At 39.5% G+C, this 12500-nt stretch overlaps 1 protein-coding gene across 2 annotated transcripts in view; it reads left to right on the top strand.

The window, feature by feature from the left end:
• Nucleotides 1-12500, top strand: part of rbfox3a (RNA binding fox-1 homolog 3a) — a 556640-nt gene that overhangs the window by 124661 nt on the left and 419479 nt on the right. For both annotated transcript variants that reach the window (XM_034571195.1, XM_034571194.1), the window contains exon 3: nucleotides 913-970. The gene's annotated coding sequence lies outside the window, so the exon portion shown is untranslated. The remainder of the gene's footprint in view (nucleotides 1-912; nucleotides 971-12500) is intronic.

Below are 12500 nucleotides of genomic sequence, written 5' to 3'. Positions count from 1 at the left end.
TTTTACTTGTAATCCTTTTCATTTCCATCAAGGTATTACCGGATATCTGGGAACAGCAACATTGCAACAATAAATTCAGACAGATCATGGAACACATTAGACAACACTGGGAACAACAGATGAACAGATTGACAGCTGTGTACACAGGGTGACTCAGTATTGTGTCTGAACCAAGTACTGTAGGGCCTCCGTTGAGAGAACTGAACCCTGAATTGCCCCAGAGGGCTGGCAGTGTATGAGTGATGTATGATACATAGAAGTGCTGCCCATATAGGCACTGTATGTATGTGTGAATTGGTGGATTGCAAAACTATACTGTGGAGTGCTTTGAGTCATCATCAAGACAGCTGCAGATAAAGAGACCATTTACACATCCTGTGAGGACACTGGGGCTGCTGCTGCTCTGCTAACATGCTGCTCACGCAACGTTTGTTGTAACAATGTCGCAGTGCTCCCTATAGGTAGCGCCTTGTGTAACCCAATCAAATAAAACCATAATCGCAGCCAACTTCCCACTGTGATGCCCAGCTGTATATATATTAAGAAACAGTCGAGGAGATGAGCGATAGTGGAAGGGAAAATCACTTGGAACCACAAATGCAGGTTAATGGTAATTATGAAATAATAAAGGTCTGCTAACAGAAGATAATCGCCTGATGAATAGAAATGTTGTTGAAGGGAAGTAGAAGGAGGAGAAAGGAATAAGCTGTTGTTATCAGGACATTGTTATGTTTACAGGGACACTCAATTCCATGTACACTGTACACACAATGCAGACAAACACACAGTGAATGTACAAAGACTTCATGACAAATCGAGGTGTCCACAAAGCAGTCAGAGGGCCTCACCGATCAAGTTTTGCCTTGTTATGCAACTATCTGTTTACATTTGGATCTTTGTGTGTTTCCACAGTGTGACATACGACTGAGGACACATCCAGGTGCCGCATCCGCTTCTCCAACATCCTAAAGTAAGTAGGCAACATTTCCCACTTTACTTTCTTTTCTCTTCCTTTTCTCCATCTTGTCTCAGCCTGGACTGAAATCACATGGATGAAAATGAACCACATTCCCCAGTTTTGCTGCGTCGTGCCAATGCTCAGTGTATGTTGAAACTCTCTCATTGTTGGAATTAAATGAATTGTTCTATAATAGGGGTGTAACTGCTTTGAACACAGAACACTCAACGTAGTCTTAAATAACTTCCTAACAATAGAGAGACAACATAGAGAGTGTTGTTGTTGGTTACTAAGAAGGTTCCTTTACACAAATGTGTCCGAACTCCGCTTTTACAACTTGCTGCTGCTGTAAGCCATTTGATTCTGGAAAAACAGGATCCTCCTCTTGAATCACGCTATGAAGTGATCCCACAGATTTCCCTCCACACCCTGGAGGCCTGCAGGGGTTCTCAGTGTAAAAAGCTACATAGCTTTGAATATCAATTTCCAGTTGTGAACACATTCAGCATGAACCAGATATTATTTTAATCAACCAAATGAGGAAACGTTTTGAGTGTATCTTCATTGTATAAACAATCAGCTCGGAACAACTAATGCATATATCAAATCAAACAATGGTGATCTTGGTTAAATAGTCAAAGTCACATCATTATGTCTGTACTTTTGGATTATTTAATCAAAGACTAAAATCATCCTTCAACAACATACCTCCATTTAAGTGTGTTTAAGTAGCTTAAAACTAGCTGCATGTGAATGAACAATAATTCAGGAGGCAGTTATTATTATATATTTTAATCACAGAAAGAACAGAGTGACAAGTTCAAATTCCACAACAGTCACACCAGAAACCGTGGTTTGAATCCTTTCTGAGGTTAGGGTTATACAACAACAGCACATTGGTTTTGGTTAGGATGAGTGCCACTTTGCTGAAATAAACCAGATCAGAATCTTTATGTAACCCGCAAGATCAGATGTTCTGGTGGAAACAAATACAAAAATCTGACCATTTTACTGATATTTTTTGTTTCAACATATTTACAAATTGTCAAATCAACAACCCATCTTCATTGTTCTAATAGAAAGCATATTCAAGCTGAGGCAGTGTATTGATGAGTGGAAGGAACATTAATACCAAATGACACACTTCTATTCTGTTATTGTGTGACAAAGAGTTAGTGAACAGTTGGCCACAACCAGAACCCCATCAGTTTTACGCATGTCCCTATTTGTCACTTTAGACTTTAAAAATGTAATTTAAACTGTCAGTCAACAGAGGTGAGTATGAAGTGAGATTGGGCAACAACACTGTGGACATGTCATTATGCAAGGAGACAACACCAAACAGCTTTTATTCAGTGAAAGGCTTTTTTTGTGGCACAGCAGAAACACTGAAAGAAATCTTGCATGAGTGCCTCCGACCATGACAATTTAACAGCTCTCAGAGTAATTTATTTTTACATGCTTTTTTCTTTTTTCTATTATTATTTGACTCTCCTTGAAATGAACAGCCTTTCCTTCATTAGTGAAAAGAGAACCTGTATCATTGTTTTGAATATAGCCTCAGGTCACAACACTAAAATGAAACAGACCCTATTAATTTTAGGGTTCTGGCTGTGGGCTGTGTGTGTGTGTGTGTGTGTGTGTGTGTGTGTGTGTGTGTGTGTGTGTGTGTGTGTGTGTGTGTGTGTGTGTGTGTGTGTGTGTGTGTGTGTGTGTGCGCGCACTGAGCATCAAAGGGAAATAAGCGTGGGGGGGGTTGCAGACAAGCTGTTCTTTATTCATTCTTTGAACATTAATTGTACTCTCTAAATCTCTCTTCTGTCTTTCAACACACACAGAAATACACAAGAGTTACACTGCACTTTATGAAAAATGTCGTCATCCTGAAGAACCTGTGATACAAAGGACATGATGGACATAAGAGTTTGATTACTGTATTGTTCATCCCTCCAATAATCGTAATATTCTTTGATGAAAGTGTAAATGATCATGACAAAATATGTTTATTCGTGAGATTTGGCTGAATAACCAACCAAAACAGTTTCTTGTCAGTGTCAATCTGTTTTTACTACATTACTGATATTGCTCCACAGGATGCATGAGAAGGAAATAATGTTGCATTTCTCAGCCTAAACTAAAATAAACTAAACATTAGGTGTAACTGAGACTCTTGAAACAGAGATCTCGGTGACAAGAAGTGCCTGCACACCAGTTGATGCTCCCACACACTTTAATTACCTGCCCAGTAATGTTTCAGGCACAAAAGTATCACTTTTCCGTGTCGCAATTCTGTCATAAGCATCGTGCCCTCTTTGCTGTTGCACTGTTAACAGGGAAGCTTCTGTAGAGTTTCTCCCTATGTCATCACACTCCTCTCATGTCCTCCAACGACGATCTGATGGTTGTTGCTTACTCCTAAACTTCAAACTAAGAAGACAGTGCTTTTGATGCTATTCCTCCTAAACTTTGAAAATCTCCCTTTGCGGACACATTTGGACACAAACATGAGAACACATTTTATTTATTCCTGTTTTGTGGTGCTTTTACTCCCTTTAAGTCTGCAATTATTTTTTTGTTGTTGTTGCATCTTAATCATTGTATTGCTGTTTTTGTATTATTATTATTATTATTATTATTATTATTATTGTTGTTGTTGTTGTTTTGTTAAAAACTTTGAGATGCTCTGTTCGTGCAGAAAGGTGATTGATAAAAACACTTTTTTTTCTTTTCTCAGAGAATATTTTTGGGGATCTTGATGAAAAAAAAAAACATGCATGTTTAGGGGACTGATATCAGTGAGTGTTTACATTTTGCAGCAGATCCAAATACAAGTTTGGATTTCTGGTGGATCCAGGAATTCACTTTTTTCACTTTAACGTGGTGAGTTAGCTCTGGCAGAGGTATGTGCTCTTTGGATTTTATTACAGACAGAGAGACAGACGGACAACCCGAGCGATGGACAGACAGGCAGGCAGACAGAGATGCAGATAAACAGACAGATAGAAAGACAGGCAGGCAGACAGACGGAAAATCTGAGCAACAAACAGTGACACAGACGGAGAGACAGACAGAGACAATCACTCAGAAAAAGGTTAAGACAAAAAAGCAATAAAACATCCAGACAAGAAGTTATCTGAGTTGTGGACAGGGTGAGATGTTGAGCCTCTGCGTGTGTGCGTGTGTATTCCTGTGTGTGGCCTGATGCAACAACAGTGCAAAACTCCCACATGCAACAGATTTTAACACGTGATGATGGCAACGCAGAAAAACACAGTGCACGGGTGCACGCACAAACACACACACACACAAATGAGTAAAAGTTTAAAGGGACAGCTCACCCAAAAATGAAAATGCACTCGTTAGAGTTTGAGTCCACAAAATACTTTTGGAGTTTCAGGCGTAAACAGCATAATTGACACCATGTTTTTAGCCTAAATGTCCACTGTTATCCTCCTCCTACTAACTGCAGCTATCAAAAGTTCTCGAGATGCTCATGAGTTCTTGCGAGACCAGATCAGCAGTAACTATGAAGAGGATATCAAAGGACATTTAGAGTAAAACACATGGTGTAAATGACGCTGTTTCCAGTCGAATTTGAATGACGGGGCTTCTGGACACTTGGATGACACCACAGGAGCAGTATGGAGGCATGTTGTGTTGTTTTTTAGGTTTGAAAAAGTGGTCACCATTTACTTCAATTGTACTGGATTTAGCTGCAACGCTGTTTACCCCTGAAACTCCAAAAAGTGTTTTGTGGACTCAAACACTTAAACCACCCCTTCGTCGGCATAGTGGTGGGTTGATAATGAGTGAATCTTCATTTGTGGGTGAACTTTCCCTTTAAATTAGATGAATTATTTGATGTAATAGATTAATGCTTATTTTCTCTCATTTATCTCATTAAAAAAATCGACATTTGTGGGTTGAACATGGCTCATAACGCTACCTTTGGTTTCAAACTGTCAAACTGTTTGGGAAGTCTTTAAGCCATCATATATACGTGTGTATGTGTGTGTGTGTGTGTGTGTATAAATCTGGAAAGTTGTGCTCATTTTAACTCTCTGCTGAAACTAAACCCCTAAACCACCACTCTGACTACCGCTGGTTGAGACATGCTGAGACAGCCACCTGTGCCAGCGGTTTAAACAGCTCGGGATTACTGTGGTCTTGGCATATAGGAAACGAGAAGCCTCTACTAGATGACATTTCCTGTCAAAAAGGGTGGATGCTGCTACTAGAGTCCTAGACCACCTTGACAATTAAGCTTTAGCAAGCTAATTGGTATGTTGTGGGTGTGTGCTTTAGGGGGTCTTGTCCCTGTATCCTAAAGTCTGGAGCAAGATTACAGAAATGAAAGAGGTGAGACAAACTATAGAGGAAAAATGGAGGATGAATGCAGTCTGACTGAAAGCAATAAATACAACCAGAGGAGTTAACTAATTAAAAAAAAAAAAAACAGAAATAGAACCAAAAATCTTCACTGTCTAACTATTTCAAACAAAAAGGACAGCACCCGTGCATCCACTGTGACAATTGTTTTTTAATCGAATGGCCCAGTCTCCAGCAGTGTAAGGCAGTGATAAACTGAATGCTTCATTTACAACAATCAGAAAACTAGCTAACAAGGTTTAGCAGTAAAACACAAGAGGCATTTCTGTTGAGCTTAGTATAGCTGCCATCTGGGTTTTATACTCTTCAGGTTCCTGGCGTCTCAAGGATTGGTAGAGCGGGGACTGGGGCCGACCAATCAGGGAGCAGGCACCAGGAATAGGAGACAAGCAGCTGGCAAAGACGCCTTCCTGGGTGCAGCCAACCACGGAGCAGGAAGGGCACACCTTGACTTACATAAAGAAATTGCACAGAAAAGGATTGGACACAAGACAAGGCTGTAACACTAAGTTTACTGACCAGCATCTTAATCACCTTCGTAGAATCATTTCAACACACAACAAGGGTTTGTCGAATGTGACTTCCTTTGTTAAGCCAGAGTTAAATCATTGTTGAGGTTAAACTCCTTTCATAGTACAGGCCTCAGGGGTGCTACTTAGCTTTGCTGTTTTCCATTGTTAACTGTAACTTCACTGTCACTCTTATAGCTGTCTACCTTAAATAAATGTGTTTTGTGAACCACACTGTTGCACTGGATGTCATGTTCTCTCCTCACAAAAATATTGGCAGTATAGTTTATTTCTAAACAGCTCCACAGACTAATATTGACTCACTGTCGTGGTCTCTAGAGAGGAGTTATTAGTGTATGGATGTGCTTCTAAATAGATGTTCTTCATAATGAAGAAAGATGTCACCCAGGGCAACAGTGTGACTCTGATGTATTTGGTTTAACTACAGTGGAGCTATAAGGCTCAGAGGAATACGCTCGATCAGGTTTTAGAAACACTGACAATACTTGTTAGTCTTAAAGAGATTTGTAGTTACAGAGGAAAATGTAGGAAATCATCAGTCTTTTGCCTTAAAAGAAACCAGGTTTACCACTGCAGTTTAATTTCTTTTTTAATATAATAATCTGAACACAGTGACATTTGAGGCTCTTTGATGATTTAACTGTACAATTGTTTCATGTTGCTTTCTACAACCATAACTATGTCTCTGTATTATTTTTAATACATATTACTACAGTCTTAATAAGCCTATTGCAGAGAAGAAGATGCCAGGGGCAGACATTGAGAGCTTTGCACCACAGTTGGTGACTTCCTCTGCAATGTTAACTGGGCAGGTTTCTTGTTGCCCAGTGCTGCTTTGGTGACAGTCTGTCTTCTTCTTTCCTTGTCTTATTGACCCCTCAAAGCGCTGTACACTGTCACCCAATTACACACTCACCCGATATCACGGATTTTTTCTATCACACATTCAGGCAATTTAGGGTTCAGTGTCTTGCCCAAGGCCAAGGACATGTCGGTATGTGGACTGGAAGAGCCGGGGATCGAATCATAAACCTTCTGGAAAGTGGACAATCTGCTGTATACCTTTATTCGTGGTCAGATGAGAAGCTATAGGTTTTGATCTCCAGCACTGACAATGATAATTGGTCCAGATTTGGGCAGTTATGTTCTCCTCAGGACAAAATGTAAGATTTTTCATTCAGCACCACTGTTAAGCACAGGTTAATATCCCAGTATGTCTAATACTTTGGTTTATGACCAAATAAATGATATGCAGTTGCAGTTACTTAGATAATCAACCTAAACTAATATGCTGAAGTTTTGGTATAAAGCTGAAATCACCACTGTGCCCAGTACATCCACACAGAACTGCTAGACTTGTTGTTGATAATTTGATGTAACGTATTGTATTTAAGTTGCTATTTCATAATATTGAGGGTAATATATATTTACAATGGGCACATTCAAATAAATGTGTCAAAACTGAGACATTCCAACACTCTCCCTAAAGCAAAACTTGCTAAAGAGAGCCTGGAGCCCCCAAAGAGAACAAGCATCGGTCATCTCATTGCCAGTGATGCAAAATGTGTGTATAAAAAGGTAATAAGGCATCTAACAGCAGTTGTTCATTAAGAGCAAAGAAGAAAGTCTGGTGGCTTTGGGTTTGTACTGAGCAGAATCAAAGCATTTTTTTCTTCTTCCCACTGATGCACCAGCTTTGTTTCACCCCTGCTGCCATGAAACTCTTTTTTTTTGTAACCCCTCTCTCTGTTTCTCTCTGGTCTTGTGTTTTCAGCCTTTCACAACCTCAGCCAGGAAAATAATGAATTTCCTCACCAGCACAATGTAATTTACATATATTATTATTTTGCAATTTCACACTTATTTGCATGGGCTTGTGAGGCTTTCTTATGAAAGCCGTACATTATGCTGTCTGCGACTGCCCGGACAACTAAACAGGAGCAAAGTGGGGGTGGAGAAGCAAACATTTACTCTCTGCCTAATTTAATTCCTTATACTACTTTTAAGTTGTTTCTTACATGTGTGACTGTGAAATACAGCACAGCATTGGTCCAAGTCCGTCTGAATGTTATTAATACTGAAAGTATTTGTAGTTTTTTCTAATACTAATGTTTAAGGTTTCCTGAAATCCAACCTTAATGTTATATGAGAAATTTCTGCACTTCCAAAGTAACAAAGACAGGAGTTGTGCGACATTACTATAGATGCTTTAATGATGCACTGAACTCCAGAAATTCTCAATAGGGGCTATATATTAGAAGGCAAGCGTTTATGTGAGAGCATCTGAAAACGGCACATATTGTCACCAAACCCCTTGTGGAAGAGGTCAGGGTGGATGGTTGGGTCAACCAAGTTGGCAACTTTATTTCAGTCTTACTCAGGAGGCAACAGTTAACGTGCCTCTACCCAAGGGTCACTGTTGGTTTCTTTTAAATATGACCTCTCTTTCTGTTACCTTAACAAAGAAGTTTTGCTCACTGAAAAATTAAACAAGTATATATGATTCAGAGCAAATATTTGCTGAGTACTTATTAAATCACACATAAAGTATTCATATATAAAGTCAACAGATGTTTTGAGAAAATAATATGGAACAAAGCGTGGATTGTACCAGAAATACTTCAGGTCCAGAAAATCACAAGGTGTGTATTACTTTTAACATTTAGCTCTGCAATGTACTGGCTGTGTACAGGTTATACTTTCAAATACTTTATATACACTACACTTATCAGTACAGTGCCTGTAGTAAACCTGCCTGTATTGGGCTGTTGCTTGGCCTCTGGTGATGCTTTGGAGCTACTTCAGAATTAGCCACCTTGTCATTAGTGAGTACTCAAAGGTTCACCTTACAACAGGACAATAACCCTGAGCACACATCCAAGATAACACAGAAGTAGCTACTGAGTAGTGTGTCTGATGCTTTTGTCAGTGGGATATTTTAGTTTTTCCTTTGTAATACACTTTTAATCAGCAAGCATTTTTAAAATTCTGTTTACACTTTGACTGATGAGGGGGAAATGGATTTAAATATAATTTTGCAAGATAACAAAATAAAATAAAAACATGAACGTGTCATGAACATATCTACATAAAGAATTTAATTTACTGTAGCCAATGTACAATATTGCACATATTAGACATACACAGATTAGAAATCTGAGAGCACAGTATATAAACCCTGCGTGCAGACTTTTTAACCCGGAATACAGATCGTTTTTTTTTTTTTCTCCTTTTTCTCAACAGACCCATGGGTCCTTAAATAATCATATAGATTTCCGTGTCATTATTTAGTCCATTTCCTCTAGTCAACACACAAACAAAGAAGGAGGCAAAGAGGTTGGCGGGACAAGAGACAGAAGATAAACAAGGTCAAAGAGAAAAGAAAGATATTACAGAGCCAGTTGGCTGCATTCCTTTGAACAAACAACCAAGCTCAAACAAAGCTGCCTCTTATTGTTTCAACTCTGTCAATCAGATTTCCCTCTGCGGTGTTTATGCAAACAATTGTGTCGCACCCGGCGCGTGGTGTGGTGTAATGAAATAACATCTGGTAGAGTGGCACTGTGCGTGATTAGCCTAATGGAAGATGCGACTCACAGCCGTGTTGCTCATTTGCTTGTTTCAATATGTGGAGATTATCATTGATTCCATGATAAGCATGATGATTGTTTGAAACCACACGGCTCCCCATGCTATCATGGTATTGTTCTGCATGCCACCTGTAGTCTACTTTAGTTTGATGGATACAGTACAGCTGTGAGCCTGATAACTGGATGTTTTTCAAGTCTGGTCTCAGACCTGCTTTTAGTGGAAAAACAACGACCCTTTAGACTTCATGCCTCTTAGAGGATCTACAGGGACTACAGGATCTCAAAAACTCTTAGGGTCAATGCAGCCAAGAGGCATACCAGGTGGATTCAACTGATAATTCTCAATATGTCACATTTGTAAATGGTCTGTATTTATATTGCACTTTTGTGGTTTTGACTTTTTCTATGAGAACAGCACAGCCGACAGGGGTAATTTGGTTCAGTATCTTTCCCAAGGTCATTTGTGGAGTTGGGAAGACTGGGACCAAACTGCTGACCTTCTGGTTAGAGGATGAGGCGCTCTACCCCCTGGGCCACAGCAGCCCCATAATATTTAAAGTGATTGTACTTACTTTTGAGAGTAAATCTACACAGACATTGTTCATCTAACCAGTTCATTTGAAATACCTATTTTATCCCAAACACCACAACATGTATAATATCCAGTTGTTTCTGACACTGAGTCACAGATTGTCTGTAGTGTTTAGTGATGTATTTGACTGAACTAGTGCACACTACCTAACAAGTGATTTGCAGTGAGTACTGTGGCACTCTTGAGTTCCTGTTGTACTGTAAACATCCCCAGTAGACATTTCTGCCACTGTCTTGCTCATGTCAACACCTTTCAACTCACATAAACACCTGAACCAGTTGTATTCGTACACTGAGCCTCACCTGTGTTACATTAACTTGACAAGTGCTGAATGACGAATCCATTGAGCAAAAGACAGGTTAAATTACAAATGTACTAATTACTGATCAGAGGAAACACTGGGTTTTAAAACTTTAATACTTTTACATAATTCTTACAACTCTGTATCATCATGTGTCATTAAATATCAACTGAAAAGCACTGCCTACCACATTTGTCCAAATGTCTTGCACTTTCAAGATAATTGGACAAATGTGACTTTAATCACATGACCTCATGGGGGTGATGTCAATCAGAATCCCCCCCCCCCCCCTTGGAATTACATGACAAAGTCATAATTAAAAAAGTTTAATGTTAAGGATATAAATCTGTCACAAATTAGACAATGTTCCTACCATTTATCAAATTATATCAACCAACAAAATATGTATTGGGTTGTTTAAAGTGTGTATTAGTTTTTCTTTTTCAAACATTTTCGAGTTGTCCCGCTTTATAAAATCGGATTAATAACGTGGGACAGCATGCTGTGGGTAATCTGAGACATTTAAGTTCTCTAAATGGGGAAATATGCATTAAGGGACATGCATTTTTAGGAGAAAAAATAAATACATATATATATATATATACTTCACCAGTTGAGAGAAGACTTTTGTGAAAGATTTTGATGCAGGAAGGCCACCGTAGTTTTGGCTGCCATATATACTCCTCCACTAGATGCTACACACTGATCTATGAGACTGGGACTGTTATTCAGCATTAAATTATTGTAGTTGTGTTGGGGTTTAAATCTTTCAATCCTGGCTTTGGTAAAAAAAAAAAGGTCTCGAGCTTATAGTAAGTAACATGATACCAACTGTATCTGAAGTGGTTATACCAGCTACAGTAATCTGAAAATCATAGAGCTACAGCCCCCGACATCATTCTGTCAGGGTGTAACCATAGTTGTTTATAGTAATGTAAAACCAAGGAAATTCCTTCAGGTTGGCCTGAAAAACTATATATTTCCCTCAGAGGGATTTCCTAGAATGGGTGTTTAGTACAAAAAAGATGGAGTTGAAAGCAGAAGGTTTTAACTAATCCTCTGCTCTGGTGTCAGATGGAAGTTTTACTTTTATAAATATTAGGTGTGATATGCTTGTGTCGTGTGGTGGTCCCATGCTACATGCTGTCTGCTAAGCTGAAACATGGATGACAATAACACCGGTCAAAGTAAAGTGACGCTGCCACAGCATCCCCCAGTCAGGATAAAGACGACATCAACAGGAACACAGAGGTTGGAAAATATTGATCGAGCTTTTCCTGTTTTTTGTTCTTGTTGCTCTACATCTGTCGTATCCTGTCACTCTCCGTCCTTACTTATTTTGCAAGAGCAGAACGAAAACAACAGTGTTTTCTGTTGATATTAAATGTGAAAGACCTTCAGGTATTTAAATTACCTCATTTCGTTTGATTTCGGAGACCCCCCCCAATGCCCCCCTCCCCATGAATAAAGCCAGCAGAGGAGGTGTTTTAGTGATTCAGCTCTTATTTATGCAGCCGCAACAGCTTTCCCAGCTCTATCTCATGGCCCAGGGGAGGGATTTAAGCCAGACTGAGAAAAAATCTCTTATTTCTTCAAATACAAACCAAATAGAAGAGAGTGGAAGGGCTCTGTATCTCTCTCCCTCTCTCTCTCTCTCACTCTGTTTGTGAGTGTGTGTGTGTGTGTGTGTGTGTGTGTGTGTGTGTGTGTGTGTGTGTGTGTGTGTGTGTGTGTGTGTGTGTGTGTGTGTGTGTGTGTGTGTGTGTGTGTGACATTGTCAACATGTATGCTTGTGTCTGTGCTCAAATAGACAATACAGTGCTCACCCACTGGCCAAGAGAGAGAGGCCCATTTCTTAACACTGCGATTAAGATTCACAAAGCTGGGGGAGGTTTCAAACATTGTTATAATGGAAAGTTTGAGGAAATGTTATCTTAGAGGCTTATCTGAAGGCTTTTTAAACAGATTGTTCTGGTGTGTAGAAGAAGTGGAGATATGTTCCCACTAATGGTCAAGACATGAATCATGGATGTAGATCACAGAGAAGATGATCAGTGTTACCTCTGGGTAGAGAACAGTCGATGGCTGTTGCGCTCCACACTGATCACTGGATATATGTCTGTGTGCATGGTCCATATAA

Source organism: Hippoglossus hippoglossus, chromosome 19 (genome assembly GCF_009819705.1).
Source record: "Hippoglossus hippoglossus isolate fHipHip1 chromosome 19, fHipHip1.pri, whole genome shotgun sequence".
Taxonomy (NCBI): domain Eukaryota; kingdom Metazoa; phylum Chordata; class Actinopteri; order Pleuronectiformes; family Pleuronectidae; genus Hippoglossus; species Hippoglossus hippoglossus.
This window is presented reverse-complemented; position numbering and strand designations above follow the sequence as displayed.